Genomic DNA, 20,267 nt, shown 5'->3' with positions numbered 1-20,267 from the left:
GCCGAATATAATTAGTTTTTGATTCTTATTTTCGTACTCACGAAAAATTGTCACAAGTCGGAAAAAGAATTTATACTTTATCCCGCTTTTTGGGAACTAATTTGGATAATGGTTGCCATTGGTTTGTATTTAAAAGTATGGACTTTTTACTAGGATGATTTTGTGCTGCGTAAAATATTCGAATTCATGACTGATACCACTATATAAAATGCCTTACCATCAGTGTTAACTCTAAGGAAATTATGAGTGCGAAAGTGCTTCGCAGTCGAAAAAAAAAGTGCGAAAGTGCTTTTTCTGATTTTAACTAGTTAGGTGCCCTAGCTTTCGTTTAAACTCATTTCAAACAGCATAGATACTCGAAAAAAACTCCCGTTAATATTGTGAATTGAAGTCTTTCCGTTAACGGAGTTTCTTTTAAACCCTTGTTAAAAACAAGGGAATTCATCAAAGGACACCTGATAAGCACGCTTGCCGGGAATAAAAGTTTCGTGCAATCAACCACCAGCGTCAGTAACGAAGCGCACTCCCGCCTGAACAGACAAGCCTTGCAAACTTGTTTCCTCCATCTAACAGACACCGATTGATACATGCAGATATTAGTTACTACCGGCCATAGCTAGGGAGGGGGATCATTTGTACAAAACCCGGGCAAAATGACATCCCCATGACCCATCACCAATATCGCTTTAGTATAACACGCTTCCTCGTCCGAAAGAATATGCTTGAAAGTAGTCCGCCCTCTTCCCTTTTAAGAGATTGGTTAACGTCATGTTTCTCTGGCCAGTTTTTCTTTGGGAAATGACGCAAAATCACCATGAAAGTACCGCTGTTTTTATAGATAGAGTGACCTACTTTCTATCGAAGATTTTTTTTCCGAAATATTACGCAAGATCACTTTGAAATCCCTTTCATGAGCTAGCTTGGCCTAATTTATATTATACTGTCTCACGGATTACTTACGCTAAAACGTGTAATTTTCAAATATCTACTTGCATTGGTCTGCGTGCCAGTTAGTTCAAATCGGGTAGAAAACATCATATATTTGCAAATTTTTTAGAAATGCCATATACTTCCAGCATTTATAAATAACGCTCTCTCTAATGCTGCAGACCTAGTATGAAGTGTTCGCATCTCAACGCCACTTTCAATTACACTAATAGTAATGATGACACCAAAGAGTTTTCCTTTGCGAAGGTACAGGAAATACAACAGGGTGATTCTTGAAAAAAACATGAATGTAAAAAATAAACGAATGACATGATAGTGGTTCTCAAATAATTTTGAGTGTGACGCGAAATACCAATCCATTTGATAAATCTTTTTTAGTCGACCACGTGAACGCCGAAATCCTGGAAATTAAAGTTGAAAGAGCAGCATTCTCACATAAATAATCGCGATATATAATCGTTCATGAGCACAAATCTCACATGTAGCATCGGTTAGTTGTGCATGAAATGTAAAACTCTTATGTGTGTGCGTTTCAATTTCAATAAAATCAAATTCGTTTTTCCATGCACCATTACTTGTAATTTTAATATTAATTGCGTTCCGAGTTTGTAAAGTTTAGAAACCTTTTATATATACCATTACCACTATTTTGATTGGCTAAAGAAAGCTAACACGTAACCGCTTTTCAGCAACATGGTATTCGTTTTATATCTGCTTTGAACAGAGAAAAAACATGTGCCCTCTCAGTCATCTGATCACAATCAAAAATCCGTATTTATTTTTTTCGCGATTTCGGCAATCGTTATTATTAAGGGTTTTCGTCGACTGAAAAATAAACATCGTTCTGTTAATAATATATTTCAGGCCATGTTCTTTATATCCTGCCATAATTAGCAAATCTTTATTAAGCAACCCATGATTATAAAATAGCGTTGCTTATCATTTGCTGCTGAATCTTGTGCTATCGCTTGTCAATTATAGCAGAGACGTAAGGAACATATTTAAAATTTTCCATGTTTATACAGAAATTAGCGACGTTTCAGCGCCAACTAACAGAAAATAACTTATCATAAAACACAATTAAAATTCAGTCGGTAATAAATGGCGCTAAGGTGATGCCATACAGAACAAAAAGATTTGGTCGCGAGAGTTACCTTAGATGACTGTATAACGATGTCGTTTTATAAGCGGAAGGTAGAACAATCAAATTTAATAAAAAAAAACGGGGGTTACGACACCCGTAACACATCAAGTTCATTAGACATCTCTAAAGACTTCTAAGTTGGTTACTCGATTACACTATACTATCAATATTACACCTGTTTGAGTATTCCGGACAATTTCGAATTTGAAATAAACGAAAACTCAACATATCATAATTAATACACAAAAGTAAAATAAACATTCATCGAAAAAGTTATTATTTAAGAACAACAACATAATCGTATAATTCCGCCCAACCCCGATGTTCGCAAGCTTACAAATATTCTCTGCGTTAATATCATAACCTCGCCTATAGGACTGGGCAAAATATTCGTATCGTTTCAATTCCTTACTTTGCGCCAAAAAAGGTACCAACAAAGCTTCCTAATTTTAGAAGAGTCAAAATAAATAGACTATTCGAAATAAATATCCCAGATTTCAAACTCCGTATATTGGCAGCATGAATTAGCCGTTTCATGTAGGAGCCGCACATACATTGATTGTCGAAAATTAAAAGTTAAATTGACGTTCCGAGAGCCCACACACGGTATAACATGTACAGGCTATAACCAGAAAAAAATGACAAGTCATAATCCTTTTAATGTGCTTTCAATTAGCTCGTTAGTGATCCCTCCCATCCTTGACCAAGTAATGTTTCGAAAATGTGAACCTTCCACTCAGCCATGCATGGCGGTGGAGTGTTGAAATCGTGAACAAGAGTATAACGTAAAATCGATCGTGAATTTCGATGTAACAACGCACACTGTCTCCGTCATGAATTGCGCCTATTAACATCGGAAATTCGTTATATTTTGAGTATTTTTGCACCAATATTTAGGGCGTGATCATCAAAATGGTGAATTTGCAAATTCCGTAAATAAAATTGTAACATTTTAGCTATAATTATCACCGGGCAGGGGCGCAGCCAGGATTTTTTCAACGGGAGATTAGGGGGAAGTTAAAACATTACACCAAAACTGCAATTCGCGACGACGTAATGCGTTTATAACTAAAATGTAAGGTCGTTCACGGCGAAATTTCGCAGTTACGTGTAGCCCGCCTCTCTTTGCCGAACGGTCCGAAGTCCTATTTTAAAACATCGACCATTTATCCGTAGTCAGCGGGCATCCACATCTAGAAATGAAACATTAAAAATCGCGAAAATTAAATTTGGAGAGATCTATAACTCGCAGATGTCAGTAGTGTCATCATGGTTTATATGTACAAAAACACGCTCGCATGTAGCGACGATCAAAATCATGAAAATGTGAAACTATTACTTGAAAATTATTGTTAATGAAGTTAAATTTTTATTGCCATTCAATGATTATTTCATAATTTTGTCATAATCGAAGGCTGCAGTAAATTTTTTGTCGCCGCGATCGTGTTGTTAAACTATATTAAAGCATGTTTTTATTCACTAGCAAATATTAATTCTCACGTAACGGCGGGCATCGTAGTTTGGTTTTTATATTTCGGATAGAATTGTGAATTCACATCGGCGAAGATTTTAAAGACAACTATTAATGAGCGCATTCACAACGAAAATTGATTTTGTTCTGATTTTTATCTTCTGTGTAGGATTTGTATCAGTTCGTAAATTACGGTCCCGAGTTTGAGCGAACAATAATATTATTACTGACCCCGGGATGCGATATTTGTGAAGCAGATAGTTGACATTTCTATGCTTTTTATTTTAGATCGTGTCGGTGTTACTTTCCTATTAAATAATAATTGAAAAACTCCGCAAATTGGTTATCTCTTGAGTACTCAGTGTTAAGTATTTACGTAACTCAGCTTTGGGTTAAAACACTGATAGTAACTAAACACGTGAATAAATCGGCAATAATGGCATTTCGACATGGTCAAAATAATATTTCTCACCAATATCCCATGAAAGTTCCATAAAATACATTATTTACTTGTCTTACTTATCGACGTTTCTAAATTTACAAAAACGATGTTGACACGCTTTATACAAAATCGTTTCAAATTTATTGTTTCTACATGTTAATAAATTGTGTTTTGCTTTCCAATGCGCGGTTAACTGCGGTTAAATTCGTTTCATGGTGAGGAAGGAAAATACGTTTTTCGGAATTGCAATCAACAATTACACATTTTTTATTTATCATTTTCAGCGCGAATAAAAAAGATAACATATCGTGAAGACGAAAAAAGTCGTTGAAACTTAAGTTGAATTAGTTGCAATTAGCGCCTGATTAGGCACCAGAGCACTGGAGCCCAATGTTTTTAGCATTAGTCGCATATGTAAAATATCCGTAAAGAAGTGCTGTTTATTAAAGTCATCTCGTCTTATGGCCACGCAGAAATGCCTTCATTGCCGAATTATTTAATCACAATTTTAAATCAACATTCAGGATTGGCACAATCTCAGATTTGCGAGGTTTATCTGTAAATTAATACAGACACCATAAAAAAATTATAAAAGTTAATTATCGTCTTAAATATCTGCATTCCGGCATCGATAATAATAATACCATTCGCTTAAAATTGGGACAGTAAATTTGCAAACGTTGATAGGTAATATCAAGTCAACGCAAATGTTTATTTTGGTTTTGAAATTTGTCGTTAATGCCCTTAACAGCTGTTGCCGATGTGAACGCACGCGTAAGCCTGGATTGCCAAACCCAGGATATAGTCGACAAAACGATTGCGGTGACAAAAACAATTAGCTATTATAACGAAATTAACCAGTAGTAAAGGCTTACTTGCTAATTTTTTGACCGACGTTCTAGACTCCTGCTGTGCATAAAAAATATTCCTTATTCGTTAAAAATATTCAATTCGAAAAAATATTCGATTTTGCCCACCCCTACTCGCATATTAATGAGGAAATAGTTTAGATTGATTTTTGACCCTGGTCTGAGTTTGATTTATCGTGAATGACTAGACTAGCTAATACTGAATATCGCAAAATTCCGCGAAACGCCATTTGCTTTTATCATTCGTGGTTACAATAAAATGGCTGTTAAATGTTAATACGACGACCTATGTATTTTGTCAATTTGGCGATTTTGCAAATCTGTGAGATGCTGCTAAAAGTTTCTTCTAATTTAACAAACAATGGCCCAAGTTTACATTCCATTACTAAACAATGTCCTGTCGAGTATCAGAAATTTCTGAATGGCTCCAGTAAATTCACTGAGAAGAGAACACAGACCTGTCAAACCAGTACTAGAAAATCGTGTACTTTGGTCACAATTCATCGATGTCATTGACAGTCACATGACCACTCTCGTTTAGAGAAACGCACTGCCTTGCATTCGGACATCTGGTTTCAAAGACGCCGCCGAGCGTTTTCGCGTTGGAAGCGGAATCAGTGTGCTTGTATAATAATCATATTATAAACAAGAATTTTGCCATTAATGCAAAAGCTTTATCTTCCGTGTCTTCACCACATAGGTTAGAATTCCGGTAAATATCGTTATGATATGCAGAATTGAGTTACAAAAGTACTAGTATGTTACTTATTTGTCAACTTAATACGCACACAAAAATATTTGTCAACTTTGAATTTTTATTCCATTCAAAATCGAAAAAAAGTGCTATTTCTCTTCAAAATCGGAAAAAAGTGCTATTTCGCAGTCCCTAAAAAAAGTTGCGAAAGTGCTTCGCAATTTTCGCAAAAAAGTGCGCTAATAGTGAACACTGCTTACCATGTTAATTTAATTCTATTATCATAACTCAAATGTTGGTAAATCGGGCAGTTTACCACACATTTTAAGGCCACAGATCGCCGTTGCATTTTAAAATTTTAATAGTTTTATTATTTTGTAAATACGAATCCGAAATTAAATATAATTGGGCAGTTCACCACGTATTTCATGTCCACAAATACCCGTGGTATTTGGTATTAATATTTTCATTATTTTATCAATATGAAAATAGGAATCAATATTCAATAATATCGGTCAGTTTACCACACATTTTATGTCCACAGATTGTCCATACAACCATGAGTTACGTTGAACGGAATAAATTAATACGACATGACATTTTAAATGCTGGTACCAGTCATGGATTGGATTATTTTGCGCAACAAAAAATCATCCTGGTAAAGGATCGATACTTTTAACTATCGTTATCAAAATTATTTGCCAGAAATTATTTTCTAATAAATCGACTTGTAATTTATTGGATGTCGTAACAATGACAGCTATAAATACCGTATTTCCCGGCTAATAAGTCCACATGACAAATAGGACAATGTCTATTTTTAGCACTCAAAAAAGGGGTTTTTCCATATAGGCCTCCAATAAGACTGGTAGAAAAATTGTGTCCCTGTGATATGCGCTAATAATTTTATATGTTTAGAACTAGATCATGTTAGTTTGGTAGAATCATACTCACAGAATTAACTATTTTTAACAATTGAGCGGTAAATTTAAGTTCTAAAGCGGCAATCGTTTTGGACAACCTATTAACCCGAATGTTGAAAAAATTTTGGAATGTGATAAGTACTACACTGTACGTCCACGGGTTATTTCACAGCTGTGTTTTCCTGTCCCTGTCGTGTTCTGCTGAATCGGCAAAACGAAAGGGTCATAAATCACTTCCACTTGGTGGCCATGTTTCTCTTTAAAGTAACGATAACCGGCCTGCGATTAAATATCATGATTGGAAGACCCTAAGACCCAAATATAAGGTTACACAAATCATGCTTGAGAAGACTAATAAGCAGGCCACATAGAAATAAAATATACATACTTTTTCAATTAGACACCCCCCCCCCCCCAAAAAAAAAATCAGACCGAAATATTGGGCATAGAAAAGCGGTATTTGTCAATTTTTCGACGTAATGGAAATGAATTTGTAAATTAAAAGCCTCGTTGACGAATGTCGGCAATGTCCACCCACGCAAACGTGCAAATGTGTCGCAACACTATGCGACGTACGGTCGCACAGAATATAAACAATCAAAGTGCCGATTCTAATTCATCGTCATTACAATACGTGAGACAGCGTAAAGAGTCGTTTGAAGATTCCCGTAAAACGAAACACCACGTTTACGGCGAAAAGTGGCTACTATTCGTAATTATTCGAAAATCAGCCGAAAAGGTATTCGAATACTATGATATTCGATTCGTTTTGGACAACCCTGGGGTTAGGCGATAATTTTTTTCCAATTTTCCTTATTTTAGTCCTATTATCAGTTCGAAGACTAGCCAAGAGCCTCCCGTAGTATTTATATCTAAAATTATGGCCTAACCCTGACCTAGTACACATACTACATTCCGATGTCCGCCATCTTGGTCCGCATACTTCGGGAGCCCCAGCAAAAGAAACATCACTTTAGGAATAGATATCTCCAAGATAAATAAACCTATGCTATGTGTATTTGAGAAGAAAAGAATATGATCAGAAGTGCATTTTGACAATTACCCTTGATAACAGAATACCCGGTTACCACGGAAACGAGGTATTGTTATCGAACGAACACGATTATTAGTCGCACAACCTGAACCCCAACCGGTCCACAAATAGTCAAATACTATGTTCATATTGTTCGCCACCTTGGTGTGGTATATATTTCAAATTCATTTATTGTTATCTTGGAGCTATCATATCGTCATCATATATATTAATAAAGATAAATTCATTCTCTTAACTCTGGCATAGAGTATCTCAGCCAGATAATCTGTGGAAGACGGAAAACTTGCATTACATTCCAGCTCAAACTCGACTGGAATCATTGATTCTTGTAATCTAGATTCAACGTCGCCTTGTGTAAGTGCTACAATAAAAAATAAATAAAAAAACAATTGAAATAATTATATTCTCCAAAAATATATTCCACAAAGACTCCCAATAACTAGTGGGGTCCATTTTACTACCGTGTTTCCCCGAAAATAAGACAGTGTCTTATTTCAATTTTCTTTGAAAAAATAACACTAGGGCCTATTTTCGGAGGAGGTCTTTTATTTTCATTTATCAAAAACACAATTACAAAGTAGTGTCGTCGTCGTTAAGCACCTTGTCTGAACCTACCGACCGTGACGCCCGCCACTTGGAGTTGCAATATCGCCATTGTTTGTTTAATATACGACGAGCGGAGTTGGACATCTAGTAGTAGTATATATTTACGGTCCTACCCCAATATTTAGTAATCTGAAACTGTGAATCTTAAACACAATAGCGTGAAGGGGGAGGCATACACCAAATTGATTTAGTACTTATTATTATTTTTATTTAGTTGATGAAAAAATGAATCTCTCATTAATTTTTAGTAGCTCTCTGACATACTCTGGTGGTTCACAATAGCAAAATTGAGTCCGCTTACAAAAGGTTTCTGAGAAATTGGCATAGATAAAATGGGTTTATTTCGACTCTATAATCAGCAGAAAGGCGATAAAACGGTTGATAAAAACTAATAAATAAAAACTGATTATGAAATCAGGAGAGTGAACAAAACCTTGCGTAAGGTTTAAAACGTACAGGATATAAGATGGAAGGTATTGCGAATGAGAAGACGCATTACAGTAGATATCACGCAGCCAGTCAAACACGTGGGTGATGTAGCCTACCAGTACCGGCACCGTGAGTGGAACGGGACTAAATTCGAATGGACATATGAGGAAAAATATCTCTGATATAAACTCTTGTATGGACAATTCACATTGATAGACTAAACAAGTTGAAAAAGGCCAGTCAGAATCATTACCGGTACTGTAGACATATTAGTTGGTAACGAATGCTGTGTACTGTTTGCTGGATCACATACTGACGTACGGTACATGGAAACATTACCGGCATGGTAGGTACGGTACCGGTACCGTAATATAGGTATCCATACCCGACATGGAATGGTAACCAGATGAGAGGCCGTGGTTCGCCATATGGATATGCCGTCTTATCGGCTTTCCTCTCCCCTGGGATAAATATGTAAATTCTATCTTATCCATCTGAAAATAATAAATAAGGTTGGGTCATGTGATATACCGGCATCAGTTCTGTGATTCCAAGAATAGCTCCCACGTTGGAAGACCTCACTTACCATAAAACTAGGATCAGAAGATATGACGGCTTAACCGTATGGCGAACCACAGCCTCTCACCCGGTTAACATTGGGGTATGGGTATGGGATTAGGTGTTTGTTTTCGGAAGCATGGACTTGATGGTGGAGGAAGTCGTAACCGACCAGCGATTACGTGAACTACCCTACGGCGGCGAGGAGTCCAGCAATCATCTCAAACTCAATCATCCCCGCATGGGATCTGCGAACCCACGCAAAGTAATTAGAGGTGCGGTGGCGAGCGTATTCCTAACGCTTAGTTCGATGAGCCACACCGCCAAACTGGGTAACTTCGGATGTTCACTATACTTTAATCTATAACCCTGCCATTTGTTTTCTGATTCGAGTCAAACTTGGAATATATTACCGTAGAAGTGCCTAACTTCGGACAAAATCACCATATTCTCATCAATAACTTGACCATTTTTTGTCACAAAGGTAAAACAGGCTCGGTAAAACATTCGTGAGGTGATTTACATTTTACATTCCCCGCAAATTTCGGGTCAAACGGACTATTTTTACTACTAAAATAATCTACTTTTCTTGCCAGCTGACCGTTATCCTTCACTGCTTTAACTTTGAACAGTAATTTTTCTCACTGCGTAACCGCGACCAGAGCTACACCGATATAATGGCCAACTTATATATTGGGCCGATATTGCGTGTTTGCGATATATCATATTGGCCGTAAACCGCCGATATATATCGGCCTTACTCGACAAGCGCCGGGCTGCGTGCTACAACATCTCTCGCCCCTGTGTAACTGGTTTCCCAATATTTCTCTCGCTCAAAATAATATTTTTATTAATATCGGTAATGCGGTATCGGTTATTGGTTGAATACAAACCAATGGCAACCATTATCCAAATTATTTCCAAAAAAGCGGGATAAGGTATAAATTATTTTACCGACTTGTGACAATTTTTTGGTGAGTATGAAAATAAGAATCAAAAATGAATTGTCTTTCGCAATCTTAAAAAAGTCATCATTGAAATTCTAAGAAAAAAAAAATTTAGAATTTATTTGAGACAGGTATCGTGCGATATGGTGCACCTGCTGTCGTGCAAGACGCCCCTCGTTTGTGAGACACAATTGAACCAAATGAAGGGATATTCTTGGAAAGTGGAACATGGTAATTGTTTTTTAACAAGCACGTTGCGCCATTGGACCTTAGATTTCATGCTATCCTTGGTGTTGAAAGAAAAAATTTATTACCAGAACCAGCAAATGCTGGTTGAAAAATCAAGTGTTATTGAAAGGGACTTAATAATATATACAGACATACTGGTACTGAAGAGCACTTTGCCTTGTTTCTATTATCCTAAATTGCTGTTAACAAATTTAAATTTAGGATTCTGTTAAAGTTATGCTCATTAAGCAATTTTGGATTTTCTACATCGCCGTAGATGCGCTCAAAATAAGGAAATCAGGAATTATCCAGTTGGTGTGAGGAATGCAGATCGCGCTGGTAATTCAAACCCTAACTAGAACGAGATAGCGATTGGAGACCGCCGACTTATCGATCTAGCAGTGTGTATCCTTCGCCCTGACTCAATACCGACACTGCGTGTCTCATCACAATTAATCAATAACTCGCTAATTATATGACATAATTCATCCAAAATGAACAGGCTTCTGGTCCGAGATATGATGAATGCACATGCAAAATTTGGAGCAGATTCAACCTCGCCTTCGTGAGATATCGCGTAACATACAAAAGTGTCTAACAGACAAATACCTATCAACATACTTACTGATCGAGATTGATAAGTAATAACTAATTTCTTATTCTGAAACATGCTCAAATCTCGCACTTTTGCATTAGTGGCGGCGTCTTTTTATAAAAGATCTTCAATTTTTTAAGAAACAAGTTTTAAATGATTTGATCTATCTATATTTTTCTGTGGAAGCTCAATTGGAAAGTTAGGAATCCTGCGTATGCTGTCCGATATTTAATATCGATACCGAGCTGTTTATATTTATCTTGTGACACAGATAAACATATTTATATTTACTAATCCCATCCAAGGGTGTAAATATATCCCAGGTTACCAAATTTCCAGATTGGTATGCTTTCACACTAAAATACCTGGTCTATGCTTTCGATACATGCTACAAAAATGAAATGACCTCAATGATAATAAATGCAAAATATTTACTCTCATTTTTAGATATTCTACCTTACGAAAAATTATGTCGAAATCATAGAATCCAACCAAGACATTTTTCTCTGCCTCTTTTGTGATGAAAACTTTCCGTCATTCAGGATCACAAAGAAAACTTATTTACTAAGTGGGGATGAAGTGAAACTTGATATTCATGCACAATGTATAATGGCGGTTTGATTCATCAAACTGAAAAATCAGATATTTGTGGACAAATTAACATAACTTCTGTATCACAAGGAAAGTTACAAATTCAGTCACTTGTTGATACCAACTGTGGGGATAGACCATATGTTTGCCAAACATGTGGGAAGAAATTGAAAGGAAAGCAAATTTTGAAAGTGCATATGAGAACTCATACAGGGGAGAAACCATATATTTGTAAACAATGTGGAAAGGGTTTTTCACAATCATCCAATTTAAATGTGCATAAGCAAACTCATACAGGGGAGAAACCATATATTTGTAAACAATGTGGAAAGGGTTTTTCACAATCATCCAATTTAAATGTGCATAAGCGAACTCATACTGGAGAGAAACCGCATGTCTGTAAAATATGTGGTAAGGGATTTTCGCGATTATCTCGTTTACGTGTGCATGACCGAACCCATACTGGAGAGAAACCTTACATCTGTAAAGTGTGTGGTAAGGGTTTTTCGCGATCGTCTCATTTAACTGTGCACAATCGAACTCACACTGGAGAAAAGCCCTACGTTTGTAAACAATGTGGAAAAGGTTTTTCGCAATCGTCTTATTTAACTGTGCACAAGCGAACTCACACTGGAGAAAAGCCGTACGTTTGTAAACAATGTGGAAAAGGTTTTCTGCAATTAACTAGTTTATGTCGGCACAAGAAAATTCATACTGGAGAGAAACCGCATGTCTGTAAACAATGTGGAAAGGGATTTTTGCTGTTTGGTAACTTTAATAGGCATGTACGAAGTCATACTGGAGATAAGCCTTATGTTTGTAAATACTGCGCAAAAGCTTTTGCACGATTATCCACTTTACGACAGCATGAGCGAACTCATACTGGAGATAAGCCTTATGTTTGTAAATACTGCGCAAAAGCTTTTGCACGATTATCCACTTTACAACAGCATGAGCGTACTCATACTAAGGAAAAGCCTTATGCTTGTAAACAATGTGGAAGAGGTTTTGCACAATTATCCACTTTACGAGAGCATGAGCGTACTCATACTGGAGATGAGCCTTATGTTTGTAAATACTGCGCAAAAGCTTTTGCAAGATTATCAACTTTACAACAGCATGAGCGTACTCATACTAAGGAAAAGCCTTAACCCTTTCCATGCGATTTTTATTTTTTATTAACTCTTTTGTTCCGTATAACATATATATTCGTACTACCATCCTTGGTCATAATAGTTATTTTCGGACTATTTTACGTTTATGTTCATGTTTTGTGAAGTATTCCGCACTAACTAAATCATTTTGAGCATCCAACTATGATCCGTGCTTGATCTGTCAACATTTTATTTTTTTGTAAATTTTTTATTTTGCTACTAAGTGAATTTTATTTGTGTAGGTATTTCAAAGCTTAGAGATACACGAAAGTATTTGTCATTACTTCAAAAATAAGTCATTTGAACGAGCGGGAAACAATTTCGCGCACATAATAAACAAACAAAGATTCCAGACAACTATCGTGGACATGCTCTCACATATCATTAATTATTTCGCGTTTCGCTTGCGAAGCTAAGTCTGGTTTTTCTTCAAAGGTGACGTAACTCTCTTTCAGAAGAGCGCTTGGAATTTCGTTTCTTTGTAACACGTGTTCATCGAAGCGATAAGAGTGTGAAACGTTCTTTCAAAAATTTTTGAAATTTCTCTCTTCTTACACGCGTAGGGTCGAACGGTTTCGCCTACGTCACTTGGGCGCGTTTTAGTAGGAAGACGCGAAAATAAGCTTTTTAAAGAGATATTGGGGGTGTTCCTTGTACGTTTGGTTAACTGGTCATTACATATTAGAAAATGGTACATAAAGTCGATTGTATACAGCGGAAAAAAAGGGTTAAATAATAGTATTTGCTACGCCGATTTTATGCATTTGTACCCCCACAACTAATGATCCTCTGCTGCCCACTGACAGCTCATTGGAAAGCTTATTTAAAGAGCTTGCAATTGGTGATTGAAAAATAAAGTTTTTTTAAAAGTGGTGTTCTGAGTCACAAACCGGATAGAAAAAAGGCATTTTTTTCTTGGGAGTTGAAACTTCAAACCGTGATAAAAAGTAGAAATATTCGATAGATCCTTTACTGTCACCACTTCGTGGTTGGCAAACAATAGCATAATATTGCTGTAGCAATTTCGTGATCTAACTCAAAATACTTTGGTAGATGGAAGGGATAATATGTCTTCTATTACCACCCAATCGCCGTAGCTACGCTCAAAATAAGTAAATCAGGAATTATCCAGTTGGTGTGAGGAATGCAGATCGCGCTGGTAATTCAAACCCTAACTAGAACGAGATAGCGATTGGAGACCGCTGACTTATCGATCTAGCAGTGTGTATCCTTCGCTCTGACTCAATAGCGACAATGCGTGTCTTATCACGAATTTATCAATAACTCGCTAATTACATGACATAATTCATCCAAAATTAACAGGCTTCTGGTCCGAGATATGATGAATGCACATGCAAAATTTGGAGCAGATTCAACCTCGCCTTCGTGAGATATCGCGTAACATACGAAAGTGTTTAACAGACAAATACCTATCAACATACTTACTGATCGAGATCGATAAGTAATAACTAATTTCTTATTCTGAAACATGCTCAAATCTCGCACTTTTGCATTAGTGGCGGCATCTTTTCATAAAAGATCTTCAATTTTTTATGAAACGAGTTTTAAATGATTTGATCTATCTATATTTTTCTGTGGAAGCTTAATTGGAAAGTTAGGAATCCTGCGTATGCTGTCCGATATTTAATATCGATACCGAGTTGTTTATATTTATCTTGTGACACAGATAAACATATTTATATTTACTAATCCCATCCAAGGGTGAAATATATCCCAGGTTACCAAATTTCCAGATTGATATGCTTCCGCACTAAAATACTTAGTCTATGCTTTCAGTACATGCTACAAAAATGAAATGACCTCAATGATAGTAAATGCAAAATATTTACTCTCATTTTTAGATATTCTACCTTACGAAAAATTATATCGAAATCATAGAATCTAACTAAGACATTTTTCTCTTTGCCTTCTTTGTGATGAATACTTTCCGTCATTCAGGATCGCTTATTCATGATGATGAATATATATCCGGTAACACTGTGGGAACTAGTCAGCCAACCAACTCAGATGATCATTGTGGGAATGTTATCACAAAGGAAACTTATTTACTAAGTGGGGATGAAGTGAAACTCGATGTATCATGCACAATGTATAATGGCGGTTTGATTCATCAAACTGAAAAATCAGATATTTGTGGACAAATTAACATAACTTCTGTATCACAAGGAAAGTTACAAATTCAGTCACTTGTTGATACCAATTGTGGGGATAGACCATATGTTTGCCAAACATGTGGGAAGAAATTGAAAGGAAAGCAAATTTTGAAAGTGCATATGAGAACTCATACAGGGGAGAAACCATATATTTGTAAACAATGTGGAAAGGGTTTTTCACAATCATCCAATTTAAATGTGCATAAGCAAACTCATACAGGGGAGAAACCATATATTTGTAAACAATGTGGAAAGGGTTTTTCACAATCATCCAATTTAAATGTGCATAAGCGAACTCATACTGGAGAGAAACCGCATGTCTGTAAAATATGTGGTAAGGGATTTTCGCGATTATCTCATTAACGTGTGCATGACCGAACCCATACTGGAGAGAAACCTTACATCTGTAAAGTGTGTGGTAAGGGTTTTTCGCGATCGTCTCATTTAACTGTGCACAATCGAACTCACACTGGAGAAAAGCCCTACGTTTGTAAACAATGTGGAAAAGGTTTTTCGCAATCGTCTTATTTAACTGTGCACAAGCGAACTCACACTGGAGAAAAGCCGTACGTTTGTAAACAATGTGGAAAAGGTTTTCCGCAATTAACTAGTTTATGTCGGCACAAGAAAATTCATACTGGAGAGAAACCGCATGTCTGTAAACAATGTGGAAAGGGATTTTTGCTGTTTGGTAACTTTAATAGGCATGTACAAAGTCATACTGGAGATAAGCCTTATGTTTGTAAATACTGCGCAAAAGCTTTTGCACGATTATCCACTTTACGACAGCATGAGCGAACTCATACTGGAGATAAGCCTTATGTTTGTAAATACTGCGCAAAAGCTTTTGCAAGGTTATCCACTTTACAACAGCATGAGCGTACTCATACTAAGGAAAAGCCTTAGGCTTGTAAACAATGTGGAAGAGGTTTTGCACAATTATCCACTTTACGAGAGCATGAGCGTACTCATACTGGAGATGAGCCTTATGTTTGTAAATACTGCGCAAAAGCTTTTGCAAGATTATCAACTTTACAACAGCATGAGCGTACTCATACTAAGGAAAAGCCTTAACCCTTTCCATGCGATTTTTATTTTTTATTAAATAATAGTATTTGCTACGCCGATTTTATGCATTTGTACCCCCACAACTAATCGATCGACTAACGAAAAACTAATGATCCTCTGCTGCCCACTGACGGCTCATTGGAAAGCTTATTTAAAGAGCTTGCAATTGGTGATTGAAAAATAAAGTTTTTTTAAAAGTGGTGTTCTGAGTCACAAACCGGATAGAAAAAAGGCATTTTTTTCTTGGGAGTTGAAACTTCAAACCGTGATAAAAAATAGAAATATTCGATAGATCCTTTACTGTCACCACTTCGTGGTTGGCAAACAATAGCATAATATTGCTGTAGCAATTTCGTGATCTAACTCAAAATACTTTGGTAGATGGAAGGGATAATATGTCTTCTATTACCACCCAATCGCCGTAGCTACGCTCAAAATAAGGAAATCAGGAATTATCCAGTTGGTGTGAGGAATGCAGATCGCGCTGGTAATTCAAACCCTAACTAGAACGAGATAGCGATTGGAGACCGCTGACTTATCGATCTAGCAGTGTGTATCCTTCGCTCTGACTCAATAGCGACAATGCGTGTCTTATCACGAATTAATCAATAACTCGCTAATTACATGACATAATTCATCCAAAATTAACAGGCTTCTGGTCCGAGATATGATGAATGCACATGCAAAATTTGGAGCAGATTCAACCTCGCCTTCGTGAGATATCGCGTAACATACGAAAGTGTTTAACAGACAAATACCTATCAACATACTTACTGATCGAGATCGATAAGTAATAACTAATTTCTTATTCTGAAACATGCTCAAATCTCGCACTTTTGCATCAGTGGCGGCGTCTTTTTATAAAAGTTCTTCAATTTCTTATGAAACAAGTTTTAAAAGATTTGATCTATCTATATTTTTCTGTGGAAGCTTAATTGGAAAGTTAGGAATCCTGCATATTTATATTTACTAGTCCCATCCAAGGGTGTAAATATATCCCAGGTTACCAAATTTCCAGATTGACATGCTTCCGCACTAAAATACTTAGTCTATGCTTTCAGTACATGCTAGAAAAATGAAATGACCTCAATGATAATGAATGCAAAATATTTACTCTCATTTTTAGATATTCTACATTACGAAAAATTATATCGAAATCATAAAATCCAACCAAGACATTTTTCTCTGCCTCTTTTGTGATGAAAACTTTCCGTCATTCAGGATCACAAAGAAAACTTATTTACTAAGTGGGGATGAAGTGAAACTTGATATTCATGCACAATGTATAATGGCGGTTTGATTCATCAAACTGAAAAATCAGATAATTGTGGACAAATTAACATAACTTCTGTATCACAAGGGAAGTTACAAATTCAGTCACTTGTTGATACCAACAGTGGGGATAGACCATATGTTTGCCAAACATGTGGGAAGAAATTTAAAAGGAAGCAAATGTTGAAAGTGCATATGAGAACTCATACAGGGGAGAAACCATATATTTGTAAACAATGTGGAAAGGGTTTTTCACAATCATCCAATTTAAATGTGCATAAGCAAACTCATACAGGGGAGAAACCGCATGTCTGTAAAGTGTGTGGTAAGGGTTTTTCGCAGTTAGGTAACTTAAATAGGCATGTACGAAGTCATACTGGAGATAATCCTTATGTTTGTAAACAATGTGGAAAGGGTTTTTCACAATCATCCCATTTAAATGTGCATAAGCGAATTCATACTGGAGAGAAACCTTATGTTTGTGAACAATGTGGAAAAGGTTTTTCGCGATCGTCTCATTTAACTGTGCACAATCGAACTCACACTGGAGAAAAGCCCTACGTTTGTAAACAATGTGGAAAAGGTTTTCCGCAATTAACTAGTTTATGTCGGCACAAGAAAACTCATACTGGAGATAAGACGTACGTTTGTAAATACTGCGCAAAAGCTTTTGCACAATTATCCACTTTACAAGTGCATGAGCGAACTCATACTAAGGAAAAGCCTTATGCTTGTAAACAATGTGGAAGAGGTTTTGCACAATTATCCACTTTACGAGAGCATGAGCGTACTCATACTGGAGATGAGCCTTATGTTTGTAAATACTGCGCAAAAGCTTTTGCAAGATTATCAACTTTACAACAGCATGAGCTAACTCATACCAAGGAAAAGCCTTAACCCTTTCCATGCGATTTTTATTTTTTATTAAATAATAGTATTTGCTACGCCGATTTTATGCATTTGTACCCCCACAACTAATCGATCGACTAACGAAAAACTAATGATCCTCTGCTGCCCACTGACGGCTCATTGGAAAGCTCATTTAAAGAGCTTGCAATTGGTGATTGAAAAATAAAGTTTTTTTAAAAGTGGTGTTCTGAGTCACAAACCGGATAGAAAAAAGGCATTTTTTTCTTGGGAGTTGAAACTTCAAACCGTGATAAAAAATAGAAATATTCGATAGATCCTTTACTGTCACCACTTCGTGGTTGGCAAACAATAGCATAATATTACTGTAGCAATTTCGTGATCTAACTCAAAATACTTTTGTAGATGGAAGGGATAATATGTCTTCTATTACCACCCAAAAAACACCGAAATTTGCATAAATTTCGAAAACACTCCCTCGTTCCGCCGCAAATAAAATTCCCGTCGTAAACGAAAGCGAGATTTACCATCGCTTATGTTAACCTCGAAGAAGACTTCTTATCAATAAACTAAAACCCGGAAAAACTAGACCAACAATTTGCGACCGATTGCTAAATAAAACAATGGAGTACATCAACGTACCCGCCGCAATCTAGCGACTTTTGTCGTTGGTACGTATACGTGCCCACCGCACGGAAAGGGTTAAATCAGGAAAAAAGAAAAAAAGGCTTCACACTGTCTTCATATTTTCTTACGTTGTATATAACATAAATCACTTTTCGGGTATTCAGAAAGCTGCGATCTTATCTGTAGAGCTCGACCGATATCACTTTTTGACGCCGATATCGATATATCGGCCAACTGGTGGCCGATAACCGTTATCTCAATGCTGATATTAATATATATCATATTTTGAGCCACGCTTTTATGATGCACCTTGTGAGTCTGTAGTTTCATTTTGATATTTGTTATCATGGCAGTAAGGCTTTTATTTAACTAACTCGAACAAATGTTATTCTGTAACTTTTCCTGCTATTCCAATATCAGTCTAGCTATTTCCAGGAAAAAGAATTGTTAATCAGACGTTTTTAAATATAACTATGGACATATGTTGAGGGTATTAAAAAATTATAAATTGATATATTTTAAAGTGAATCGTGATAATGATCCTTCGATATTGTGATAGCATATGTGCAATTTTTAATAACTTTGTTTCCAGAGACTCTCAATACCTTATTTAGTCAATAATAATGGATTAAGTTTTTATTTTGTAATTTTCAGCAAAATGATAAACAACCATCAATATAGACAAAACGGTTACCCCAGAAATTTAAAATTGAATTTGGGGAGGTCACAAATTCGGAACTGACATTATTGCTTTGAGCTACCTGTACCATGTTTCTATGATCACTAACTCACCAGCTGCCAATCGATTCTATTTATAACCGCCGATTAATGCTGTTACTAAATTTGCCTTTTTCTCATTGTGTACTCTCTCAAAAACGTCACTTTATAAAACGTCATTGTTACTCCAGTGACCATGGACCATGACCATGCATGAAATGGCTAATCATAAGACACCGGGAATTAGGGGAGACACCTTTATAACGCAAAATAAAAGCGAGAGAAATATTGCAAAACCAGTTACGCAGGGGCGAGAGCGTTGCAGCACACAGCCCGGTGCTTGCCGAGTATGGCCGATATATATCGGCGGTTTACGGCCGATATGATATATCGGCAAACACGCAATATCGGCCCGATGTATCGGTCAAGCTCTACTTATGTGCGTAACAAGTTTAATATATTAGGTTTGCTTTTATATGTTTTTATGGTTTATACAGTTTAGACAAATAAATTATTGCACAAGGGTTCCTAGAGCCACTTGAATATTTCACTGGGTTTCAGCTGTAACAAAAAGTTTAAAGACCACTGATGCTTACATTATGAGAGTATTAGTGAGTTAGACCGAAGGATTTTGTTTTGATTGATGAGCGTTTCTTGAATTTGAATTTACTATTATTTTAAGCTTGCAATTTCAAGTAATCTAAATTAGCATATTTTAAAGTGTATTGATATTTTTGCAAATCCACGATTTCAGACATCTGCTACAGGATTTGGTTCAAATTCAAGATTTTAGATGGATTATCCTGGAAGCAGTCGTTTTTCTTAGTCACCACAATATCCAGGTTATATGAAATCTTATTATACTGTCATTTACAAAAAAGGCGGGCAT

General features: G+C 36.4%; 1 pseudogene; it reads left to right on the top strand.

Annotated features, from left to right (window-relative positions):
• Nucleotides 1-10,479: 10,479 nt before the first annotated feature.
• Nucleotides 10,480-20,058, top strand: LOC144411857 (uncharacterized; annotated as a pseudogene).
• The last annotated feature ends 209 nt before the right edge of the window (nt 20,059-20,267 follow it).

This window comes from Styela clava, chromosome 15, assembly GCF_964204865.1.
Source record: "Styela clava chromosome 15, kaStyClav1.hap1.2, whole genome shotgun sequence".
NCBI classification, from domain to species: Eukaryota; Metazoa; Chordata; class Ascidiacea; order Stolidobranchia; family Styelidae; genus Styela; species Styela clava.
Note: the sequence above shows the minus strand (reverse complement) of the source record. Positions and strands in the feature narration are given on the sequence as shown.